This window comes from Anser anser, assembly GCF_964211835.1.
Source record: "Anser anser genome assembly, chromosome: 5".
NCBI classification, from domain to species: domain Eukaryota; kingdom Metazoa; phylum Chordata; class Aves; order Anseriformes; family Anatidae; genus Anser; species Anser anser.
This window is the reverse complement of record NC_139725.1, coordinates 19,219,595-19,245,709: the sequence shown is the minus strand read 5'-3', so window position 1 is coordinate 19,245,709 and position 26,115 is coordinate 19,219,595. Positions and strand designations below refer to the sequence as shown.

The window sequence follows — 26,115 nt, the reverse complement described above, 5'->3', positions numbered from 1 at the left end:
CCCTCTGAATTAGGCCAAAGACACCAGAGTACAGGACAGCTACTGTTGATTATTGGATAGTTAATGTGTAGAGGACAAAAGGTGCTCAGGCCTGGTCACTTTTTGGATCATTAATATGGATTTAGGCCTATTGTTAAAAAAACACACACATACAAAACTAGGTTAGCAAGAACATGCATAACTTTCAGTTTGGGATTGAATATATAGCTGGTGGGTGGATTTGTGGTGCTGAAGGTGTGGCTTTCACATGAAATTAATGGTGCTTTTAGATACGCAAACACAGCATTTTGGGGTCAGTCTGAAAATGTTTTGTATTCCTCCATGCTTACAGATGAAATGTAAGTAAAAGACCTGCTGGATGCCCTTAAATAAGCCAAGATGATGCCAGGAAGCAGGATATACAGTAGAGCAGTATTCAGCTCAGAAGCAGCTAGAGAGCTGCTGAGGCATATCACATGGCTTGCACTGAAAAACATCAGTTATTGCCAAGACTCTTTTCTGAAACTCTGCTTTATTTTCAAAACACCTTTTTCTACTTTAATAATGAAGGGACTGGAGAGTCTGTAACCTCAATTCGTTCATTCAGTGATTACTATCTTCACTTAGTGACAGATTATTCCTTGCAGGTAGCACTTAAGTGTGATGCAACCCACTGCTTTGATTTTAATAGCAGATAATGTGAAAATATCAAAGCAGTTTTGTAGACAGAAGCTCTTGCCATTCTAAATAAGGACAAATTAAGACTCTTTTCCAAAAGCCTCAGTACGGTATCTCACTGAAAATGTTAAGTGCTGGGCAGGAACATCCCTTAGGATTTGTTTATCTAGAAGTCTAATCACAGCACCCACAACTTTCCCTGAACTCAAGGGCTCAGTGTCTCATAGGCTCAGAATGTGTTATCATTCTTGAAAATCTATTACAACAGCTTGATCTGAATAGAAGATCCAGTCTGGAAGGGAGTTAAGTCCCCTGTAAAGAAGTCAGCATATGTACAGCATATCTTTGCAGAACCAGGCCCTTTGATTAATTTTACTGCACTCACCCCTACCTCTGTGCTTTGTTACATCCTTTACAACACTGTCACCAAGCTCTGAGAGGTGTGGCCATAGCATTTTCCTAGAGCAAGGCTCTGACAGCTGGTAATACCAGCACACGTGCCAAGTCAGTAGTGTGAAGTAGCTGTAATTCTGTGTTTCCCTCTCCCTAATTTCCTCCTCCCTCAGGGAGCAACTGTTGCAAGGAGTATCCTTGTTTTCCTGGCACACTGGTGCATGGAAAAGTTCTGCTGGTTGTAGTCAGAAATCTCAGTCTCACCAGTGGTGCCAGACAGCAATCTTCTGAGCGCAGGAGGATCAACAAGTCAGCTCCAGTTTGCGAAGACACTGCACCAGTCCTGCAGTGATGATTTGAATAGAGTCTGTGTGTACTGGCTTATTGGGGTGCGTTCACATCCTTATCCAGGCTTGGTTATGCAAATCTAGAGAAGGAAAATGCAGGCTGGTCAGAAATAGGGATACTTGCAGCTCCCGAATTTGCCTTGCTGGGGTGATGCCCAAGGGACTCTCTGCCAGCTCTTTGGAAAGTGTCTTTGAGTTGAATCAGTGTTGGTATACAGGAAATCCAAGCAGATGTAGTTGTGCTTTGAGCTCACTAGGGACTTCCTTTTAATTTGTCAAATAGATGGCTCAGTAAAAAGGTATGAGGGAGGGAAGGAACAAGAAGAAACTAGCCAGAATACTGTTCTTAACAGACACATTTAAAAAAAAAAAAAAAAAAAGAAAAGAAAAAAAGTCTGAAAGGTGCAATCTGTTGGCTGGGTAAAGCACTTATCTTTATCTTCAAGTTCAAACTCCACAGTGCAGAGCTGTAGCATCCCTTGTCCTAGAGGTCTCTGAATTTCAATGAAAGAGGAAACATAAGTTTTCAAACCCTCTGTGGAGAAAGATGGTCTAATGTGATGTATTGTAACAAAATTAACAATAGTCTTAAAACATGGGTGTTTCTGAGGGCTGCCATTTTGACTAGCACACCAATATTTTAGCAATGCACACCAGCCGTTGTAACTTGATTTAAGGAACAAACTCTGGAGCTGTGGATGATATGGTATCTGTGCTGGCAGATTTATATCCTCAGTGGATGAGACCCAGCAGGGAATGTCTGGTGAATCTTGTGCATAAATTGTCTATCAACACTCTGCAAGGGTTATCAAAAGCATTTAGAAACACACTGTTCCCAAATCTATTTTTCCCATTCAAAGTGCAGTCACACATACTGTTTTGTTTAACTGCACTAGATTTTGCTATTTTATGATCAATACTGGTAAGGTCCATACTACTCCATTAAATTATTTCTTGGAATTAATTTGCCATAAAAGGTTTGTCTATGCATGAAATGGCAGCTGTGCATCTTCTGGAATATATAAGATTTTCTCTGTTTGAATAAAACTGCCCTTTACTCTGCAGGCTGAAGTCTCTGAGGTCTAAAAGTCATTGGGAAAAAAAAAAGTCAAACTTCTTGTATCCTTATAACAACCAAAATTTGAAGATGTTTTGATCAGGTGTTTCCTCTATGCATTTTCTCTAACATGTTGAAGATGACATTATAGGAAGGACAAGCTTATTGCACGGCTTGGAACTGCAGAGCATAGCTACGTTGCTTGCTAATCCCTGTGTTTCTTAAAGGCACATATCTATCAGCCTTCTGACTGACCTCATCAGACATTCTCAGATATCATCACCTATTCCATTATAATGACAGATTTGATAGTTTATGGGAAATCTGTTAGAATCATACTTCAGGAAAATATATTAAGTTACATTACTTCTTTAGTTATTTCCTAAATATTTCATAGTAACAGCATGGCTGTATTAGTTTGATGCCTATCAGAAACCAGGGGAAACCATGTCAGTTAAGTAAGTTAAAAAATGAAAATATATTTCTTTCCTTTTTAAGGTTGATTGTAAAAAGCCTTGTGCATACACACATGCCACATTTATAAAAATAATTCCTAACACCCTCTAAAAAAGTCTAATCATAATATCTCAAATATGTAGCCAATATATATGGGATTATTTTGCAGCAGTGGGTTAAGCATATTGCTGGCAAAGAACTCCAGGATACGATGATATAAATTCACAGGAACAGTGCTTGCTAATGCAGTAAATGACGACAGCTGCTATAACTGCTGAACTAAAAGGGAGCTCTATCCAAGAATAATGAATATTTCTCATTGCATTTCACAAGTGCATGCTTTGCACATGTTAGTTTGGGTCTTAACTCAGTCAGCCCTATGAATCCCTCAGTTTACTGCATGGTAGCATTAAGATGAACTAATTAAATGTCTAAAGACAATTGTGTGCATCCAAGCAAGGCAGCCCCAAAGTAGCAAAATCCTCAGCATCGTCTCAGGCTGGATCAGGCAGAGCCTCCTGCAACGCCTCAACTCTGTGGGGCTTGCCCAGCCTGCTGAGGGCATTGGTGCTCCTGCCGTAAACGTGCCTCCTGCCACCACTGGAGCAAGAAAGCCGTTCGGCTTCCCATTGCCGTGTGTAACAGTCTGTCCGTTTGTGCTGGTGGTTTTTGTGCTGTGACTACCTTTCCAGCAGGAATTGGACTGAGATCACTGGCTTATTCCAGTCTAGCCACTGAAAGGCTGCCTGTTTATTAAAACCATACTCCCTGTGAAATACATCTTTGTCTATGAAATGGCATGACCATTACATAATAAGTTTGTGATTTATGGCTGTCAGATAGTGTGTTTGCAGTAGGCAAAGCAGTAGGTCTTGAGGGACCAGGATTTGCTAGCCCAAGGCTGTCCATCTCCAGGTGCTTTCATGCTTGCTTTCTCCATTGAAACACAATAATAGATGTGACTTAGCTTCTTGGAAAATGAACACTGCTATTTCCACCAGTGAATGAGGCAATCCCAAACCAGCAGAAGCATCTAAAGGTGTACCTAGACACCTGCCAGGGATGATGTGGAAAGCTACCTGGGTTGTCTCTAGAGCTCAGGTATTGGAAGCAGTCTAGCTGTGGTAGGCTGGAGCTCCATGGACATTTATTTACCTGACTGAGAATTGCTTGAGGCTCTGGTTCCACAAACACCTCTCTCTGTGGCAATTCTGGCTCCAGCAGGTCTTGCTGCCACCGCCAGGGCCGTTTGTGGCGGTCTCTACATTGCCCTCCTTGTTCTGCACGGAGGGGTGGCAGCAGGATGGGAGCAGGCAGCAGCGAGCCAGAGTGGGCATTGCCTGCTGACGCTGACTCGGTGTCCTGGAGAAATGTGTGTGTAACCACAGCCCCAGCGGCAGGATGAATAAGCTTATGTGGGAGCCTGTGACTAAATCATCCTGGAAAATAGGCTCTAGGCTCTTTTGAAAACTTTACCCATTACTGGTAGGGACTAGAGGTCTTAAAGAAAAGGCAAAAGGCTATTGAGTGTACTTCTTTAAATGGATAGCATCGTGTATCAAAGAAATCACCAGCACAGCTGCTACTAGCTGGAAGATGTGAACTTTCTCAGCAAGTAATTGATGGCCGTAGAGATTACACTGGCCTCTCTAAAGTAGTCCCTGGTGTTCATCTGATCAGTGCCAAGTACAGTAGCAGTTGGTCTGTGTGCCAAGAACTTCTCTCTTCTGTTACCTGGGTTAAGCCTATTCCCTGAATGCAAAAGTAACATTTCATAAGTATTGAAGCCCAAGCAAAATTAGAGAAAAAAAAAAAAAGGGGGGGGGGGGGGTGTCAGAGAGTTAAAAAAAGAGGTCTGATGCGTTGTATCAGTTTGTCTGATAATTCTGGCTGTGAAATGTTCCTTGCTCATTGATCGTGTGTTGTGGAAGATTGCAGTGTCTAAGAACAGCAGACAAAGCTAAATTCCAGTAAGTAAATAATCCAACCAGCTCCATACCAGTCAGGCTACGAATATTAGTATCCATTGGTATGCGTGATACCAGTGTGTTATCAGCTGATGTCATTAAGGTGTGACGCAGTAAAATACCTAAATGACTCTGTGTAAGTACCATTATATATACGGTTAGTGAGCAACACCCCACCCACCCACTCCCACCTGCATACAGGTGCCCACACAGCTCCATATATTGTACCTTGAAAACCTTCACTTGCAAGTTTGCCCCTATGTGGTATGACAGAGAAACTTCCACTTTTGCACTAAACCCTGGAAACTAGGTGCCAAAGAAAGCAAAGACTTATTGCCTTCTATCATTGGTCTGTCATTGGTTTGGCAAAGGCAGGTGACAAGAGGCTGATTCTTGCTAGCCTTTTTACAATATAAATCTGCCATTCATCACTGTTCCTATGGCAAGGACTCCAGAACTGTGCCAGAAGTGTGTCTTGAGCAGGCAGGGCTGTGTACTGAGGTGATTATTCTGGCTGGCCTTCACCAGGACCAGCAACCTGTGTCAGGAGTTACTTCACGAGCTGTCTTTTACCAAAAAGAAAAGCAAGCAAAACCCTTGAAGGTGAGATGCAGAAAACTTTGTCATGCCTGTGGCCAAGCACCCCACTCTGCAAGCTCATCAGATGTCACCTGCTAACTTGGTGCTTCCTGGAAGGCTTTTATAGCGTGTAGGTGAGGTGCTGATGGTGAGCAGCCTGCACATTTTTTACTGAATTGGGCTTAAACTCAGTAGGAGTGGACACTGAATGTGCCTAAGCCATTAACTGTCTTGTTATCAACCTCTTCTGCTCTGTGGCCATTTTTCCATCTTTTTTTAAAAGTGCATGTGGTAATCTAGTTAATAATCATGCTTATTATGGTAGTGGAAGCAGACAAGTGCTCCGGGATAGATGTCCTTCCTATCTAACTGCAGGACAAGCAGGGCAACATGGCATTCCTCAGCATCAGGTGGTCCCCGTTTTTGGCTGGGGGTGTAGGATGTGTGACCTAAACATGGAAAGGGACAAAGAACATGAGAGTAGAAAGCAGGAACAACACGCATGTCCTGAAGCTGCTGTGAAGACAGGGAGAGAGGGGAGGAGAGAAGGTGAACCAGGCGGGAACTAGGCCCCAAACCTCGTAACTATGGAAAGCTCTGTGGCTGTTACACTTTGTTTTTTCCTGTTACAATTTTTGCTGAGTTTCATACACTGAAATTGCCTTCAGTTAATGAAGGTTACAATTCATTTCAGTACAGTATAAAATTCTTTGCATAGGTCTTGAGACAATGGAGCCTAAAAGTGATCAATGCTGATCGATGCTCGCCTGAACGCGAGCCAGCAGTGTGCCCAAGGCGGTCAAGAAGGCCAACGGCATCCTGGCTTGTATCAGGAATAGTGTAGCCAGCGGGACCAGGGAAGTGATCATCCCTTTGTACTCTCTCTGGTGAGGCTGCACCTCGAGTGCTGTGTTCAGCTTTGGGCCCGTCACTACAAGAAGGACACCGAGGCCCTGGAGTGTGTCCAGAGAAGGGCTGTGAAGCTGGTGAAGGGCCTGGAACACAAGTCCTGTGAGGAGCGGCTGAGGGCACTGGGGTTGTTTAGTCTGGGGAAGAGGAGGCTCAGGGGAGACCTCATTGCTCTCTACGACTACCTGAAAGGAAGCTGTGGGGAGCTGGGGGTATGCCTCTTCTCACAGGTAACTAGTGATAGGACTAGAGGGAATGGCCTCAAGTTGTGCCAGGGGAGTTTCAGGTTAGAAATTAGGAGACGTTTCTTCTCAGAAAGAATTGTCAGGCATTGGAACGGGTTGCCCAGGGAAGTGGTGGTGTCACCATCCATGGGGGTGTTCAAGGAAAGGTTGGACATGGTGCCTGGGGACATGGTTTAGTCAGTGACATTGGTAGTAGAGGGGTGGTTGGACCAGATGATCTTGAAGGTCTTTTCCAACCTTAATGATTCTATGATCACATTATGGCACTGGGGTAGTAGGCAAATTTCATACTGTGCTGCAAAAACAGTTCTCATTTTTCCTAAATGTCGTGGCTCATAAAAGCCCGCAAGCCCACCTGCCATGGCAGCAGTTGGGAGACCCACAAAAAAGCACCACAAACAGGAGGACTGATTTCTCACTGTGTAAACTGTGCATGACAGGAGCAAAGCAGATCGGCCATTGGAGAACAAGCAAAACCAGAATTTGAGAAATTATTCCTTTCCGGGCAACAGAGCCAAGTTCAGATTCTTTCAGGCACTGATTCCATTTACATTGATCAGAAAATACCTGCTCTCCCTGAGGTGTGTAATTTCCATTGTTGAATTACAATTTTATGCACTCAAACATATGGCCCATGTCCCCCTGACCCCACCAGGAACAGTTACATAGCTTCTGTCAGAGCTGGCTTGCAGGGTTGGGCTGGCGGGATTTCCAGATTTGGGATAGCAAGTTTCTGCCCCATGACCCCACCTTTTTGCAGCCCTTCTGGTACGTACAGAAGCACATCCTTTCCCAGCACTTGTGTCCAGCGAGGGAATTCTCACTAACCCAGCAGAGAACAGAGTTGGCCTCTTAGACTTTGGTTTGCCTGCATTTGTTTTTGCAGATTCAGCATACGTGTTTTGTCAGCAAGCAGGACACACAGACTTGCAGGATGCGCACATATGAGCACTCATTGCTTACCTGGGCTCGTACTGTATTGTTAACTTGGCTAAGCAGCAGTAATTAAGATTTAGCTTAATGGCCAGTAATGAATTTAACTGTTCTGTTTCGTAGTAGAAGAGTTCACAACTCCATCCATTAGCGTCCTTCTGAATTACCACAGAAATTTTTGAAACAAAAGACATTTTGGAAATAAATGAATAATCACACACACACACACTTTTTTTTTTTTTTTTTAAAAAAAAAGCATCATTAGTTCAAACTATTAATGTTCTGCTCTCCTTCAGCTTTGGTATACTTCTTGTTTAGAGACAGACATGTATGTATACATGCATGCACACACATGCACAGATACATACATGTGTGTGTAAATATATATATATATAATATATACACGTGTGTTCCATTTATATTCCCATATATGTGTGCCTGGAATATACAAGAAATGTCAGCATGTTTGTAGTTCTCTAAAATGTTTTAGAGTTCACCAGTGATACATCATTACTGATGATTTATTCTTATTACAGAAGTGTCTATAAAACCTAACCTAACTGCTTAACTGCCTTAAACAGTCTTCAAAAGGTTCCTAGTTTGATGCAAATGCTTTAGAAAGGAGGTGAAGAGAAATATATATGTAAGGATTACAAAACAGACTAGTGGTTTAGCTGGAAATAAATTTTGGTGTCCTGACTATTACCTTTTGATTCCTACTGGCTTCATGTATTGCTCCGTGATGAATCATTTGTCACCAGCAGAATTTGTCTGAATGAATATTATCACAGATTTCTTTGATGCTCGGTCCTGTATGGCTCCATGCACTTGATGGCAGCCTCCATAAACTCTTCCTGCTCTACTGAGTTTCAGACAGTGAATTTACTCCGCTCATGCTGTGATCAGATGGGACCATGCTTTTCCCGCAGCACTCAGTCCAGGGTCCCTCTGAGTTCCAAAGATGTGAGTTGACTTTTATTCCAATTATTTCTCATTTTCACATGCTTCTTCATTTCCAGGTTCCAGAAGAAGCTTTAAGAGGAAGTGCCAGAACTTTGTTAGGGAAAGATTGTGGTACTTTCAGTCCCTGAGGAGGCCTGGCAAGATTATCAAGACAGCAGTGTGCTCCGCAGAAGACTGAGAGGTGGAGGAAGCAGACAAGATGGAAAAGTTAATAGGAAGAAGGAAAAGTGTAAACGAGGTACAGTGCATGGGAATGTAAAGAGAAAGGAAATGAGTGATGAGAGAATGTGAGTCTTCTCTGGTTCAGTGTTATGATATCACTGTCTGCATTTGTCAAATAATTTAAAAGTGACCTGCAAATGATTATTTTTATTACATTTATGTTTTTCATCACTTCTTGATGACTTAAAATGAAAGCTTGAAAGAGTTCACAGCTTGATTTTTTTAATATACTCACTGTTGTTGTTCTGTATCTCAAGCATTTTTTATTCACACAATTCTTGCCAGCACAATTAAATTAGTTTAGATTGATTTTGATACATTAATGTATGATCTGTCTTCTACAGACACCCAAACCCTCATCAGCATCTGGGGGACACACTTCAGTTGGTGCAGTCATTTTCAATAGATTTAGTTTCTGTCCATAGGAAATAGATAAACTGGCAAAGCATTTGCTGTAGTACAGGCTTTCAAAATATCAGGAAGACAGAGATGAGGGAAGTGGGAGAGGGTGGAATTTTACAGGCAAAACTTACATGTGCTTAAAAAAAGGGAGGTTTGGGGGAGATTTATTTCCCTGCCTCAATTCCCTTTGCAGCTCACCTTTAAAGGAAAATATTTTTAATGCACATGTATTAAATGTACTCATGTTCAGTTATGATTGTTTTTTAATGAATAGGATATTCATTACATATAAGCATATTGAGCTTACAGAAACAGCTGGAAAAATAGTATAAGCATTCCTTACACATAAGTGAAGAAACAAGTATGTATGTGTGTGTGTTTATGTGTATACGTGCGTATACATAAAAGCCACGCAGCATATTATCTGAGAGAGAGCCCTCACAAGGACATGGATGACATGCATGATGGAATTAAAATGACAGAGCGAGAGGTGAAAATAAATCAAAAGATCAAACAGAAAAGGAACAGAAGAGAAAATAAGGAACAAACTGAGAGGAAGTTATGCTAAAAACTGGCCATATTCCATGTTAGTTAATTCAGATTTCCAGATTAAGACAAACCAATTATTTTATTCCTTTTTTTTTTTCTCTTTCATTGAAAACAGATACATTACAGTTCAAGGAGATACATTACAGTTCAAGGAGACATTTAGACATGTGCTTAACTTTAAGCATATAAATACTGCCAATGAAGTTGTTTTATTGACTATTCAGAAAAGCCACAATTAATAAAGATGTTTACTGTCATTAAAAAAATCACTAAGTAGTATGTTAGTAGAGAAGGGAAAATAGCTGTTACATGTATATATGAATATATTTAGTTATATATGTGGAGAAAAGGAAGGCTGTAGCAATACATATGAGTGAGGCTTAAAACTGCAGAATAATAATAAAGGAAACATAAGGAGAACAGGCGGATCTATGTCCACCAGGATAATTTTTAAATCTATTAAGAAGAAAGCCTGAACAATATTATTCTTTTTCACTACCTTAAAATAGTAGATCAATACAGTAGAAGTGATAGAACTGGCTTTATTTCAGAAAAATCCGTATCTTATAATGAGTATAGTGGTCATAAATGTTTTCCTTTCCAACTGTAACTCAGGAGTTTAAACCCAAAGTACTGAAATTAGTGTTAAAATCAAGATATCCACACACCTGTATCCAGGAATTTTAAATGAGCTGAATGATTTTGTGGAGCGCCAGTGCTTGCAGTAGATATCAGCTGTGTATAATCTTCCAGAAACACTAAGTGGCAAATACGATCTATGATTTTATTAAAAGGGAGCTGTCAAATAGGGAAGTAAAAGTTACATTACTTCTGCATTTCTCTAGAATAACATAGTGAAGATTAAGTAGGTTCTGAATTGCTACAAATTGTAAAATCGGAGCGTAGTTGTACTGAAAGATATACTCTAATTTGAGTAAGAATCCATTTAGGAAACCCTGTAGAATACACTACATTGGGGGGAGAAATATGGGACAAATGTACACATACTTATGTCCAACTTTCTGTTGTCAATAACTGACTATCTGAAGAGGCTTCCTACTCAACATGCTGATCTTGGTATGTCCTAAAGTGTGCTTTTATGTTTTCCTTATGTCTTGTATTGCTAAGCCAGGATCCTAACTCAGCTTTTGCTGTACCACCAGCAGCACACATCAGGGTGACAGGTTGTAACTTGAGCTGAAGTCACTGATGTAAATTTTGTCTTGGATAATCCAAACTGAATGTCCTGTATGAATCTGCAAAATTAAGCATGTCTTCTTTGACCTAAACCAATACAAACTCAGTAATGAGAAACAATGAATACAACAATTTTCCACGGTGGAATAGATGCTCGGTTCTCATTTCTTGTGTTCCCTGTTTTGATGCAATGCTAATGCACCTATTATTTTATAAAAGATCATCTTCCACAAAAACTAGTTTTTTACATGTATGCAACATATTATTGTATTGCCTCAATGCCTTCTAGTTTTGAGTGTCCTTATTCTGGCAACAGCACTGTGAGAGAAGGTTTTGTGACTAATTTTGGATCCAGGTAGGTGATTTCTTACTGGAGATAGTCAATGAAACCTCACTGAGGCCCAGAGATCACTCATTGTAATGAATAATCAAAAGGCTGTTCCCTTCAGAAGACACTGTGCTTAAGCTGATGTAGAATATCAAAGCTGAGACTGAGACTGGACTGAGACTGATCTTTACATACCAGTGCAGACAGCTCCCAAGAGAAAACCATTTAATTGTTCTTTTGTTTTTTCTTAACTGCACTAGCACTTACTCGTGCTAGCAGTCATGACATTACGTAGAACATCACCAATATTCCTTCACTTGCAAGCTTCATCAAAGCTGAAGGTAACTGACACTTGGTCAGACCTTCAGTAACTAAAATATTTTTCTCCTTTGTGTTAAAAAGTATTTGAGTGAGCCAAAAGCTAATGGTATCTTCATTCTTCGGTCTTTCCCAAAATCTGATAAACTAAGGAATAGTTAATGTTTCTCAACTCATTGCTCATTTCCTTGAATGGAATCATATAGATTTACAAACTGATGAGGTATAAAAGTATCACATGGAGAGATCAGAAAAATTAGGATTGGACTGTGTAGGTAGAAAGCTATGTAGGGTGTAATGGGTTCAATAGCATGAGTTAAGTTTTCTAAATAGTCTTCCATTATCTTCTGGAGAAAGAAAAGTAAAAATACTATTAAGAAGAGATAAATTTAAAGGAACAATATTGTCATTTATTTACTGGCATCTTCCTTTAATATATGCATTAGAGTTCAAAATAGAATGTTTATAAAAAGTAGAGCTTTTTCTTTGTGTCTGCACTTAGATTGGCTCTAGATTGCCAGATAAATTAAACAGCTGTCGAAAAAGCTTTCTGTGGATGTAGACAGCTCACAGCAAGTTGATCTTTATTTTTTTCAGAACTTACTGTCTATCAAAAACTGGAGGAGTTTTAAAAAAAATAAGCAAACGAATACAAAGATACAAAGTTTGGGCTTCTAATTTCCTAGTGTACTTGACAAGACCAAACACAGAGCCATATCATTTGATATCTTGAACCATAACCTGCAATAATCCATACTCCTTAATCCTTCATAGAGCTGTTGCTATGTCATCACAATTTATTTTAAAATGGTATTCTCTAGTACTTATCTCAGTCCTAATCATTCATATTAATGTTAGCATTAGAGTGAATTAGGGCATTATTTGCCTAATATGTGCCATATGTGACACTTAAGTACTTGTAAGTAATTGCATATGAGAGAAGACAGCATTAAATGTGAATGGCAGATACAGTATGAAAAATGGAAGAGACTAATATTAAACTTTTAATAGAAATAACTTCAGCAAAACTTTCCCACAGGCAACAGAACTCTGGTATTTTTAGCTTTTTGAGGCCAATGTATGTTAAGAATAGCATTCACTGCAGTGGGAAAATACACAATTTCTATTATTGGGCAGTCAGAATAACAACATACTGATGATACACTGGTATAAAATATGTAATTATCTCGCATGCAAAAGAATAAATCACATAAACTGTTTACAGTAGGAATTGTGAAAGGACAATGACACATTGTTGTCTTATTTGTGTAGCAAGGATAAAGTTTGGCTTCTAAAATTGTAAAATCTAATTCGTGGTGTTTATGTGATTCTTCCTGCAAGAAGACTCTGATAAGATTTTTTACGTCTAATAAATTAGGTTAGATATTAGCTAGGTTCAAATGGGAGATAGAACTAGATAAAAATAGAAAGATGTTAACTTGGATAACATCTTGTGTTTCTTCATGTTGTACCATTAGACTAAAATTATACAGAATAGTTCTGCTTTCCCATGCAGCTGCAGCTAACTGCAGTTTTGCTTCTAGAACCATTACTGTACTGTAATTCATAAGCTGCAAGATTCATAACCATACCATAAGTGAATTCAGACTCTTTGAAAGCTGTGCATGAAATGATGGAAACAGAAACGTTATGGATTATTATTACAAAACTAGTAGTCCATTACACTAATAATGAATAATAATTCAGAGGGCAGACATTGTGTGTCCTCATCTATCATCATATATAAAAATAGTTTTAATTGATAAGCCCCGTCTGTTCTGCATGCTATTATTGTATCACTGTAAGTTTTAAAAATAGGGTGAAATCAATATTTTTTGTCTGTCCTCCCTGGTAGCAAAGAAAGGCCTAAGCTTTGGGATTAGTGGGCAGATACGAGGAGGATTTCTTTCTTTGTGATACAAATCTGTATTAATTGATTTTTCTTGATGTGGATTAATTGCAGCTCTTTATTAGGAATAATATCACAAATAAACTATAGACCGGTATAGATTGCTAAGCCTAGATTTCAACTGAATGAGGCTAATCAATATCTAAGTCTGTAATTTAAAGCAATTCATTAAGGCCTCAGGAAAAGCTAAATAATATATGTGAGAAATGTCTCATCTGGAGCCTTGAAGGAGTTTCTCTCAAGAGAATAAATATGTTTGTAATATACAATTATTGCAGATTAAGCTTGCTCAACTGCATTTTGTTTGCCAGCTATTATGCCAGGGGTGCAGAGAAACACTCCTGCAGCTCAGGCAGTGGCAGCAGCATCCTGACGGGCCAGAACCCCTCTGTTTACCATCAGGCTTTCAAGTCAGATAAGGACAGCTGTTGTAGGCATTGCAATACTTCACAATTCTGTTTACTTTTTTGGTAACTAACGAGCTGATATTTTCATTTTAAGAAATCGCAATGTGCTATATACTTGCCATGTCTTCCGATGGCCGAAGCTAGACAAGTATACTTCAGTTTTGGCCAACGTGTTTAAGCACAAGTGGTACCCACTAAGCACAGCACACAAACCACTGCTGTGCAAACAAGGAGGGAGGTGTGCTGTGGATGCCAGCCTCTGGTTCCCACCTGAGGGTTTGTCCAGCCAGGGTCCCTCTGTGGCCATCTGGCTGTGGCTTCTGCTGGGGGCTCGCTCACTGCCCTTGCGTGCTGGTTCCTTGCCATCAGCCCTGTACTTGCAAGCTTCTCTCAGGAGAGTCCCCAGCTGGGACTCTCAGAATCACTTGTGCCTAAAAAGTGAACCCACATAGGAATAGTTGTCATCAATATTGTACAGTAGATACATTTTGTGTCTTATAGGTCACTAGGGACTTTCCATGGCTATTTTTTAATTTGCATTATTTCAGATAGACAGTAATTAGTAATCATTTATGATTTGAGGGTGAAGTTGGCAAATAGTTATAAAAAAAAGAAACCTTTGCAATTGTGGTAATTTATATCCTTCATGTACATCCATGCAATATGTATAGCAGTGTCTGTACTGTCATTGTTTAAGACATTTTGGATATACGTAACAAGTTTGTCTCTGTTCAGTCTCTGACTGGCCTGTTACATCCACAGTTCTTGCTCTCAATTCAGAGAAAAGTACAGGTCAGTTTCTGATCTAAAGCATCCATTTAAAGTTAAATGCATGAGCAAACATTATTAAATTTACTACTAATAAATAACCTTCAGGGAATTATTTTAATAACTTATAGTGACTGTGTATTATGCAAGGTGAATTTCAAGGTTCTGTGACCTAAGAACTTTCAGAATATAAGCTGTATCATAAACGAAGGGGAGTGGATGAAGCACTTGATTAATATGATTACTGTAATACTTGAGATGGATCCTAGGTTTAGAGGCACTAAATGTAAGACCTAGGATAAAACACCTAAATCAGTGCAACACAATGAACAAAGAAGATAAATTTCATAATAGCATTGTAATGAGAACTACATTTTGAAAATACCCTTACATATTGGCTTATGATCTTCCTGGGCACGTGTGTGGATAAGATAGAAACAGACTTCAAACATATACTGGTAGTTCTGACTAGTTCAAATTTTAGCACTTACCAAATTCATCAAGTTCTTGGAGGTTGAAAAGGAGATAAATTCCCTTAGCAGTTCCATGAGTGCTACATTTAACAGAGTTTCTTTGGTGTTGCTTAATGAAATCGGTTTTAGAGCTAGAAATCCCAAGTTCTTGGTGCTAGTTACAGGTTTCAGTGGAGCTACAGCAGGGATAAATGCTTTCTCTGCAGCAGAATAAGCCAGGCAAAACATTCTGTCAACTTTCTAGTGTCCATATACCGTTAACCAATGCTGTTATTGCTTTAAGCCTTGTTCTCTTTTTCCTTTACCTAGGCTAGTATCTGTCCTCTTTATTCATTGTAGATCTTAAGGAAACCATAATATCACCTTGACTTCTAGCTCTGGAGCCTGTATTTCGCTCCAGTGGAGATAATAGAGTTTGACTCCATGACGTTACGAGTGCTGGAGCTGTAGGCTATTAATCCATGTGCAGCGAAGATAAGCTAACCAGGTTTTTAGCAATGGTTAAATGACTTGCCTTTGACTTCTGGTTCCTATATAAATGATTTGTCCTTGTCTTTGTGTTTAGTTTTCTTTTAACTGCTCAATTCAAAGTAGCCTTAGCTGAACTAGCTAACCACTTTTTACAGGAAAGGCTTAGCATGGTGTGGGACAGATTTTCAGGCAGACTGAAATTCCTTTACACTATTATAAGTGAAATCTTAAATTTTCATTGAGTTTGAATCCCTTTTTAAAATACTAGAGATGTCTAAAGGAGGGTAGTTTATTTGATTACTAAGTATACTTAATTGCTATAGAAAAAATGCTGTACGTAATTATATTATGGAAGATGTCTTAAGACAGAAATTTCTTGCTTGTTCTCATTTGTTCACATTTCTTATACTCTTTCTCAACTCCATATTGCTTCTACCACTGCAACACCATAAATCAAGGCCTAAATCCAACGATATGTAGAAATGGTAGAGCATGAATGCATCCTGGATAGATAGTTCTTGCATTTGACAGCTAACAAAGTCGAGAGAATAAACATCATAATAAGTCCGTGTGCCCTCTCTCTGGCTTAGATTATCTGGAGGCCATCTGAATAAACTCTCAGCTGAAACAGGAAGCCCTGGGACTAGATCTTTCACCTTCCTTTGATTGTCATATTGCAATTGTTTTCATTTTTCAGTGACGTCAGCACACTTGTTCATTGATGTTTCATTTTTGGCCTTGACTGTGCCAGATCCACCCAGAGAAGTCAGAAGCCAAAAACACAACAGGCTTAAATTAAGAGGGCTTTCCTTAAGGCATCCTTATATGTAAGATCCTGAAGAAAGATACAGACAATGATGAAGTTTTGTATAAGCATTGTTAAGAAACGGTGCTTCAAGTTCCTCTCCTCTCCTCTCCTCTCCTCTCCTCTCCTCTCCTCTCCTCTCCTCTCCTCTCCTCTCCTCTCCTCTCCTCTCCTCTCCTCTCCTCTCCTCTCCTCTCCTCTCCTCTCCTCTCCTCTCCTCGCATTTCAAGTGCCTTTTAATTTAAGAGCCTTTGTTTCTTAGATTTTCAGATTCTTAAAATTTTAATGAGTCAAAATGCAATCTTAAATACTGGGTGTCTACTTCAAACCAATCGAAGTTGCTGGTAATGCTATGGGAAATCCGTACTGAGAGCAGAGGTCAGATTCATGTGTTTGGACTGCATATTGCTGCTGTGAAGACACTAATCAGTCATACCGCATGGGCTGAAATGTCCTGTGGCCTGAATGCTTCATGTCTTGGCACAGTGCATTCCTCAAGTCCAGCTGAGAGGCCACAGTGGTCCTCACAGGGTGGGATGCCACTGGAGATGACAAAGAGCATTACTTATCACTGTGACTTTGTGAGAGCATGTTGTCAATGAGGAATTGAAAAGCACTTCTGGTTTATGGGATATGTTACTCATTGCATCAGCAACCAAAGAAAGACATAACATGCCAGCTAGCTCATCACAGTGATTTCCCATCTCTTCTGTTTTCATTTGGTTCACTGCCAGCCACAAGACTAATCACTACGCTATCTTGGGGAAGGTGGTTTGCTGATGTGTGGCAAAGGGGAGGGAGATCTGGGTCTTTTATGCATGTTGCTCATATTTATGAAATCCCTGTCATCTGACCAGAAGTCATTAATCTTTAGGAGCAAGAGAGGGAGTTGGAATGAGTGTTGAGTAGGCTGGACTTTTTTAATCTTACGTGTGTCCTGTCCATTTCAGTCTTGGGACTGGTTGGCAGGGAAAGCAAACCAATGTCCATGCATCTATTTTTCCTGCACAAAATATTTCAATTGCACAGGGTCTGACAGCTTGGCACTCATCATGAACCTTAACGTTTAGAGGAGAAAAACTGTTCTGAAATGGTCAAAGAGAGAAAGTCATCCACATATTTGCATTTTAGTGCTATTAGTGGTGCTGTATTCAGAGCAGCTCTCTCATCTGAGGACTGGTTTGTAGTGTAACTGCATTTTTGTAGGTTTCCTCTGAAACAGAAACAAAACAGAAAAAGAAGCATCAAACCACAATTTTAAAAATAGGATGCTTTAAGATGCCTCCTGAAAGTCACAGGCTGTCCTTATATCGTTCAATTTTTGGAATTCTTCAGGAGTGAGAACAGACTTGGTTGTCAACAGAGAGCTGTTCACAGAAACTAGGCAGGAAAATGAAAGAAGGCTCGCTATTGTTTGGCTATGTGGTGTAGGCTACAAGAATGCATTGGGAATGCAGTGCCTGCATGTCAGGCAGAGAGAGAGGTCTTTGTGTGAATACGCTGAAGCAGAATGTCAATCATATAAATAACTATTATCTGATACATATATTATTTTTTTTATTCTGACCATTGCTGTCGTGCTTCTTTAACTGTAGCCCATAAGGGTAGTTATCGATTTGCTGGAACTTAATGGTGTCTAATCGAAGCTGTCCAGATATCGCATGCAGGGCAGCTGACCTACCACAAAGCAGGGAACAGTGCAGGAAGCATCGTACCTCTCCTGTGCCCTCTGCTTTGTCTTGACTATGTCAGGGTGATAACTTGTGAATAGGTAACATACAACCACCCTGCTCTGGTGTCACTTAAAAGCAGCATTGTTTTGCCTAAAACAGATGTTTTTGTCATTCCCCAGGGGAAAAAAAAAAAAAAGTGCATAATTTGAAATATTCATAATTGAAAAAGGGAAACTTTGGCTAATAGAAAGGGAAGCTACATACTTTATGCAAATGCAAAAAGCCCAGGCTTTATCTCATAATGGTTAACATTGTATCAGGATGCAATGATGTAAGAGCACTGTTATGAAATTCCTCAAAATCCTGAACATGTTAGAGGCAACATGCCTGAAAAGGGTGCATCTGTGATTAAAATAATTTTTCTCTTTAAGCAAATTAACTCTTGAAACAGAAGCTTGCAGAGTTGGGAATAACATACCTGTTATGACCTGAATTAAATTGACCTCCTCTGAAGTCTTGCTTCTCATGGGTTGGTGTTATTTTGTGATGCTTAAGGCAGATCCGCCTTTGAGGTAACACATCTGTGTTTTGCTCGCAAGCAATGGGAGGAGATCACATACTGAAAAAATCTGCCCCACTGGGAGAGGTTGAGCCAGTATTTTGTTAGCTTACACCACGTGCTGTGTAGCAGTCAAGAGGGATCTGTTTCAGAGGAGTCATTTAGGGCCACGAGGAGCAAATCCTGCGAGCTGCTTTGAACGCCTCTACAGATCTGATGTGGCACTCAGAGGTGAGAGCTGCTGGATGAATAAGCAGGGGGTATGCAGTCCTGAGCAATACAGGGGACCCAGTCCAGCACCACTGAAGTCAGCAGGAGTTTTTCCAAAGGGTTACCTTTAATCATAGATAGCCACACTATTATTCCCCTGTACCAAGGCCCAGGTAGAACAGACTTATCACACAAACACTTCTTCCTGATGCAGTAAGTGACTAACCTAGGAAGCAAGAAGTACAGTAGAAAAGCTAATAATAAATAACTCTTAAGGCAAACTTCCTCAGGCTCACTGTTTTCTGCTCCTAGTACACTCTATTCTGTTTTATCCTGAATATTGACAAGTCAGAGAATTAGTCTAGAGGACATGGGATTTCTTCTTCCTAAGGCATTACATCTGTAAAGCTGTTAAATCAGTATCAGTGGTGTTCCCACCAAGAGAAGCTGTCCTAGGTGCCACCAGACCACCCCTACCTTTACCAGCAGTGTTACAAGCTGAAGCGGGAAGATGAGCCATGTTAAGGCCAAGCAATCTTCCACCCTGTTAGTTTTAACCCTACTCAGTTTGCTGGGGCAGATGACCATCTGTGTGCATAAATAGGTATGTCAACAAAGGAGAAGGCTGCGTGGACAGAAGGAGGCAAAGAGCAGCAGGGAGCTTAGAGAAAGCAGGTTGGCTTGTGCTTCAGCTCCATCTCAAGTCAGTGCTTACCCGGGGGCATCTGTACCTGCTCCAGCACATTGTGTCTTAGGCTTTTACGGATTCACATCCATCTCCTTTGTTCCACCAGGAACACTGAGATTGCCCTTTAGCCATCATACCTTCTCTGCTGTTTTCCACAGTGTATATCATGCTTGAAAGGCCTTCTTGAAGAGATCTTTAAGAGTGCAGGCCATGCTGACACGAGGATTTCAGGGCGAATCATGTTATTTCACCATCCCATGCTGCAGTTTATTCAGTATAGCGGAACACTGACTATATCAAAACCTCAGTTTAAGTCGATGTAGCTCTCGTCAGTTCAATAGGGCTGTGCTGATTTGTACCAGCTGAAGATTTATTTCACTACCTCAGATTTCTTCTTCATTTTTAAAGCAACTGTAGCAGTATAGCACTTACTAACAGCACATTATTATGTTAGTTTTCCATGATTTATTTCAAGCATTCAAAGTACACATAACCATTTGTACTTACTTCTTAAATGCTTTACAGAAAATCATCTTGATTGCAGAATCAAATCCTTCTTGTCTGCAAAAATACTGTTTATTAGGCCAAAGCTCTGGCAATAACCAAAATGACCAGAACACAGAAATATACGGGATGGATGTATTGTTGTGAATGACCAATAACTGAAGAAAGCCATGTATTGTTTCACAAAATTTTCAAATGTGTTATTTCAGACTAACCTATGACAAAGTTTCAGTCTCGAAGGTAAAAACCTTCCAAAAATATTTTACATCTGTTCTATTTTGGATACAAAAATCATAATTTCTTTTTTTTTCCCCCTTAAAACACAATTCAGAATATATTTTAATATGAAATCTTGCAAAATGTTACTGAAAAAATGTTGTTACAGTTCCTTGGGGAAGAGGGAAGGGTTGTTTCTTTGGCATTTATTTTGTGTTATAAGTGCGTAAAAAGGAAAATTTCTTCTAATAGCGATAGTTTAGTCAAAAGCTATTTGAAAGGAAATATGTTTTGACCAAGATAGTGGCCAATTCTTGATTTAGATTTTTGAGCTTTTACAAAGCAAACTGTACAAAGCAAACACTCCAGTTGGGGTTCCAAACTACAACTACCAAAAATCTCTGATGACTAATACTTCCTGGCTGTACTTCATGCTGGCTTGAAAAGAACAAGACTACTTTTTGTCTAAGCCTGCACTAATGTTATATAAAAGGTTGTGAAAAAGGTTGTGTAGGTCCATCCACAAACATCCTTCATTTGCGTATGCTTGTGGTGTTTTTGCTAGTGGCTTTGGGAAGAATTAATCTAATGTTTAATTAAACCATTTAGCTTTATTTGAAGCATACTTTTTTCTAGCTGACAGCATTTTTTTTTGCACAGGGTTTTGCTGCAGTCCCAGAAGAAGAATGAATAATGTTTCCTATTTTGACCACAGAGTGATCTGATCATGCATGCTGTCAGTAGACATTGCTACTGCCTGGCTTCCAGGGAGAAAAAAACATCTCTTGTCCACTGTGTCCCAGCCACAAGGAGGTCATGTGGCAGTGGGGTGTCCTGCTAGCGGGGAGAGCATGTGGTGGGATTCCTGGATTCTTTCCTTGCTCCGATACTGAATCTGTCTGTGACAGGGGACAAGTTGGGTAGACATTATAAAATAAAGGTGACAATTCTTCTCCAAAATATTATGAAGGTCATTTCTGTATTTTAGGAGGTTCTTTGACCCTCAAATGAAACTGTTGGATAACCACAAAGGAAAAATAGCAGCCCAAAGGAGAGACTAAGTGCATGTCTGATTTTCTGTAGGAATCTGGGCCCCCCAAGTCATAGATACAGAAGCATCTCACAAACTCCTCAAGAAATAAAGGCTGAGGAAGATCTACATGAAAATCGTCATTTGGCTCAGAAGAAAATATTCTGTTTTCCCATTCCTGCTCCATCCCATCCACCAAATAAGGACTTTTCAACTAACTGCTTAATCCCTGCTAACGCCCACCCTCATCCCTTGTACTAGCCAGTCAACGTGTTCCTCCCGTGCTCTTCATTAAGCTCTACAGAACGCATTTCCAGTCAACACTGCTTTATATAATCCTCCTATTTGTGCTGCCAGCAATAATCCCAGTCCTTCCCTCGGCTGGCTGCAGCTGCTGTCACAATCCAGCCCTCCCAGTGACTTTTCCACACTGGGGAGAGGCTAAAACTGGCAGGAGGCTCCAGCAAGACCTGGGAACAGCTAGGGCTCAGGAGAAGGCTGGAAAAAGAGGGAGGCTGGAGGAAGTGGGCTGGTTCCCACCTCTAAATTGGACTCAAAGGCCTGTGACTATGCTCTCTCCTCCCTGCCACAGCACCCTCCCGTGGATACTCTCAGATGCATAATTACTCCCCATTGCCCTATGGGGAATTACACTGAAAATTTGGATTATGAAGAAAAGTTTCACTTTATACAAAACTCACTGGCCAGAAGAGCTCAACTTCCAGTTGAGCACCTTACAATGACCACATTTTCAGATGTGTTCAGCACTCTACATTTATTTGCCAACTACTCCCTTGAAAAGTTTGGCTATATTAGCCAGAAAGACAGAACTTTATGAAAGGAACAAATTATTGTAAGCAGAACTTGTTAAAAAAAAGAAAAAAGTCATGTCCAGAAGTCCAATTCCTATGTGCACTTCAAAATCCTGTGAAAAAGTCACTGATGTGTAATGAAACATTTTTTAACTACCATATCTATTTCATGTAGCTGTTTTTCTTTATTTTAGTCTATCCCTTTTTTGCTATTTTTATATTAAAACATCTGCATTTTAAGAGGTCATCTGTGATACTTGCGCTGTTTTCATCTAGCAGTTTTGCAGTTATCTTCATTCTTGTATTTCGGATAACTGAAAGTTTCTGCAGGCTCCCTTCTTTATTCTCCCTCAGTTTTCATTCTCTCCTTGGGCTGGACTTTTGTTTAGACAGACTAGTCTCAAAGCAGAAATTTAACAGAGTCCTATTAGCCTAACACACACTGAATTTCTACTTCCTCAGTCTGTATTGCTTGGCTGAATGCGTGGCAGCAGTAGGGCTGCACCGAGACGTACCAGGAGGAAGACTCCTACAGACAGTTGTGGCCACTGGGAATTGTGGCAGTGATTCATTTTCACAAGCCCTGACAGCACTGCCTCTCAACCACAGATTCCCTAGGTCAGGGAAACCTTCAGCCAGACGTCCTGGAACTGTCTTAATCCTTTTGCATCAGAACATGATAAGGATGCTAAAACGGGGGGTTATGCTTTGTCTTAGATACAGCTGTGTAGCGGGTACACCCATTTCTTAACGCAAAGAGGTTGCAATAAAATGACTGCTCTGTTCTAAAATGTTGCTGGCAAATTGTTGTGAACATGGGAGAGAAACAAGAGTGTTGAGAGCTCTGTGTATCATTGAAATATTTAAATATTATGTACAGTGACGCCTGTAATTCAACATTTGCTGTGGTAAACACAGCAGAAATGACTGTAGCATAATGTTATTCCATATTCTAAGCCAGATTCTTGAGGTTTGTTTTATTTATATCACATGTGGCAGGGAGAAATAATTCTAGGAAGGCTCATACGGTATATTTTCTTTTCATGTTGCCAAAATATCTTAGAGAAATCAATGGCTGGGGACTTTTCTGTGTGGCTAAAGATTTATTTTTAACCTCTTGGTGTGCAAAAACCAGGAACAATTATTAATCTGTCCTGAAACTGCAGATACAACCTGCTAGCAACAGATGGTGTGAATGAAAAGCCAGAAGTGGCCATTTTTAATATTCAATAGATTAAAAAATCTAGTTCTTTAATCTTATCTAACCTCTCGTGACCGAGGGTCTAAGATATTGACTTAAAGACAATATCAATAGCCTTGATTTGAACCTGAATCAACCGCAGAAGTGGATCTTCTGAGATACTTCGTACCTCTAAACGATGCTGCATGTTCCTCGTCTCTGTTGACCTTGATGAGAGATGAGCATTAACATTTGCTGCTGAGCAACTTGAAAAACCAAGCCCAGTTGGAGCAGCTTGTGCTGCAGGTAGTGTGTGGCTGCACTTTGGGGGTTCTTGCGTAGGTCTGAACTTGTAGGGTAGTTAAGAACCAACTCCTGTCAATGCCTAGGGAAGAAAAAGTATTACATTACCAGATATTATCTCACTCATGCTGTATTTGTATATCTCAACTACAAAATCAGGAAGTATTGCCAGCCGTCGTTTGGATGAAGCTGGCATAAACACACAAGCACACATGCACACACACAGAGAACAAGACAAAAATCCCAGGCTGCAAGCCTGCTTTATCTTTCAGTTAGTTACGGACCATGGAAATCTGATTCTTGCAACCTTGCGTCGTGTTTGGTGTCTCATTCAGGTAACATATGGATGGCTGGGTGCAAGTTTAACGTGCTAGACTTTCCAAAAAATAATCCCCGTTACCAAGTGGGGTGATGCTGTGCCAGTGAGGTTATTTTTTGCCTTATGTGCCACTGCTGGTGGGGGCAGACTGTCGGCAACACAGAATGTCACAACTTCACAAGCGAGATGGATCCAAACCATAGGTCCAAACTTACCTGAAGTATGGAGAAGGCTGTGTCTGAATTTCAAGTTTGGTATCACTTGTTATTTTCAGTAACATCTCTCCACCCTAGGTTTAGTTGTGAGAAACAACGCCGGAACGCTCAAAACCACCCCAGCAGCTGGTATGTAAAGGCAATGCTATCAACATGGTGCAGGTGAGAAAATGCCTGAAATTTCTGCATCAATAATTTCCCAGGTCAAGTATCCTGTCACTGTGTACTCACCAAGTAAATGCAGCAGATGTGGACAGATGACAAACTTTATGTGCATGAGTCTGGAAAAGACAAAACCTCTCTCTGCAAACCAAGGTCTGCAATTTAGTAAGCCATTACTTTCTATATTTTTAATGCCTTTATTGATATTGGTCTGCCCAGACCCCAGATCCTGGCAGGTCAGCAGCTCCTCACCCACAAACCCCAGCCGTCCCCAGGCCTCCCTCCTGCAGTTGTTCTGCTCTGCTCTGGTGTGGCCCCTCTGCTCCTCTCCACCCACATATACATAGGCAGAAACCACTGACCACGGTCAGGCAGTCCCCTGACAATACAGCATGTGGGAAAGCTCTTGCAGGGTGACCGGCAGCCTCGGAAGGGCTCGGGCCGGAGAGTAGAGGCCGATGCACCATGGGAGAGCACTGAGAGGACATTGAGTTTTCTGAAGAAGGGAAAATGAGCCTCTCCCCTGTGGGTTTTTCTCTGGAGGCCACAAGAGTGAGATTTCTGAATTGGAGGAAGGAGTGGAAGAAAAAGACAAACCATGAAAAAAAAAAACAGCCAGCTGCACAGATGTAACTTTAATTTAGCACATGATCACAGCGATGCTAGGTAGTGCTCTGAAATGAAAATGCTGGGAGATGCAGGGAAAGATGCACCTCGATATCAGACAGTCTTGGATAGGAAAATTCAGTGTGTCCAACACAGTGAGACAAACACGTGGTGAATGAGGGCACAGTCAAACAGTCACTGAAGTGTTATGGCAGCCTGAGCCATTGCTGAGAGCCCCAGTGCGCTCTGCCCCGGGGAGCCTGTTCCTGCTGCTCTCTCGGACAGTCCCACAGGGAGGCTGATAGGGCACGGATCCCACGATGAAGAGTAATTGCTTTGTTGCTGGTATCATTTTCAGGGAGAGCACTGGTCTTCTCTCACCACACAGTAATTAACACGAGAATGAGCAACTAGCCATGTGGAGGGACTTAGTGGGGAAGCAGGGAGGAGTGACAGGACTATGCATTTTGTTGGCATTGTGGATTCCTGCTGGAATGAAGTATCTGTGTAACCATGGCCTGAGAGGTTTCATCTAAAGGTCTGAGTAGAAATCAGCAAAGCATTTTTCGTTTCTACTTCCAGAGGAGAGATGGAGTCCAGGTCTTGCACCTAGAACCTATTTACTGGTCTGAAAATGGGGTTGTAAAGAGAATATTAGGGTTTGTAACTTTTGTTGTTGTTGTTGTTTCTCTAGTGGCTCCATTTATGAAAAAGAAATATTAAAATGTCTGCCTGTGAAAGCAACTTTCTACCAGGCTCTGAGATGAGTTCCTAAATGTTCTGTGCTGTAGTCTTCCCTAGTAATTCTTGATGTGCAGTGTGTATCTTACCATGCAGGAAATGCAGAGTTGAAGGACATTGAACACTAAGAATTCTTCCACTGTCTTATGATTATGGAAACATCTGTTCTCAATAGCCCTCTGATGATCATCTGTAAAAATCCAGTGTCTAATTGTTCCCAATATTTTCCATTTTTAACTCTGACTCTGAACAGTCCAAACTTCAGATGTGTTTCCCTTACCAACCACTTACCTTACATAGACCTGAAACTTATGTACAGCCCTTGCCTTCATACAAATGCTTCACAAATTTTCACATTGTTTTGGTGTGACATTCAGCTTTGAATGGTTAGACTTTTTATCTGACCTTGGAGTTTTGGAGTGTTTCATATTTCACGATCTGACGTTTATGCTTCGTGTTTGTCTCTAGTTTCTGACCTGTAGTGAGAAGACCAGACTATTAAATGCAAGTGGTGCTGAATGCAGAACACATTCATCTGTCAT

The 26,115-nt window shown here is 40.6% G+C and overlaps 1 long non-coding RNA gene across 1 annotated transcript in view; it reads left to right on the top strand.

Moving 5' to 3' along the window:
- Positions 1 to 26,115, top strand: part of LOC310900457 — a 288,227-nt gene that overhangs the window by 212,888 nt on the left and 49,224 nt on the right. The window contains exon 6 of the long non-coding RNA XR_014585138.1: positions 8,563 to 8,744. This is a non-coding gene — a long non-coding RNA (uncharacterized lncRNA). The remainder of the gene's footprint in view (positions 1 to 8,562; positions 8,745 to 26,115) is intronic.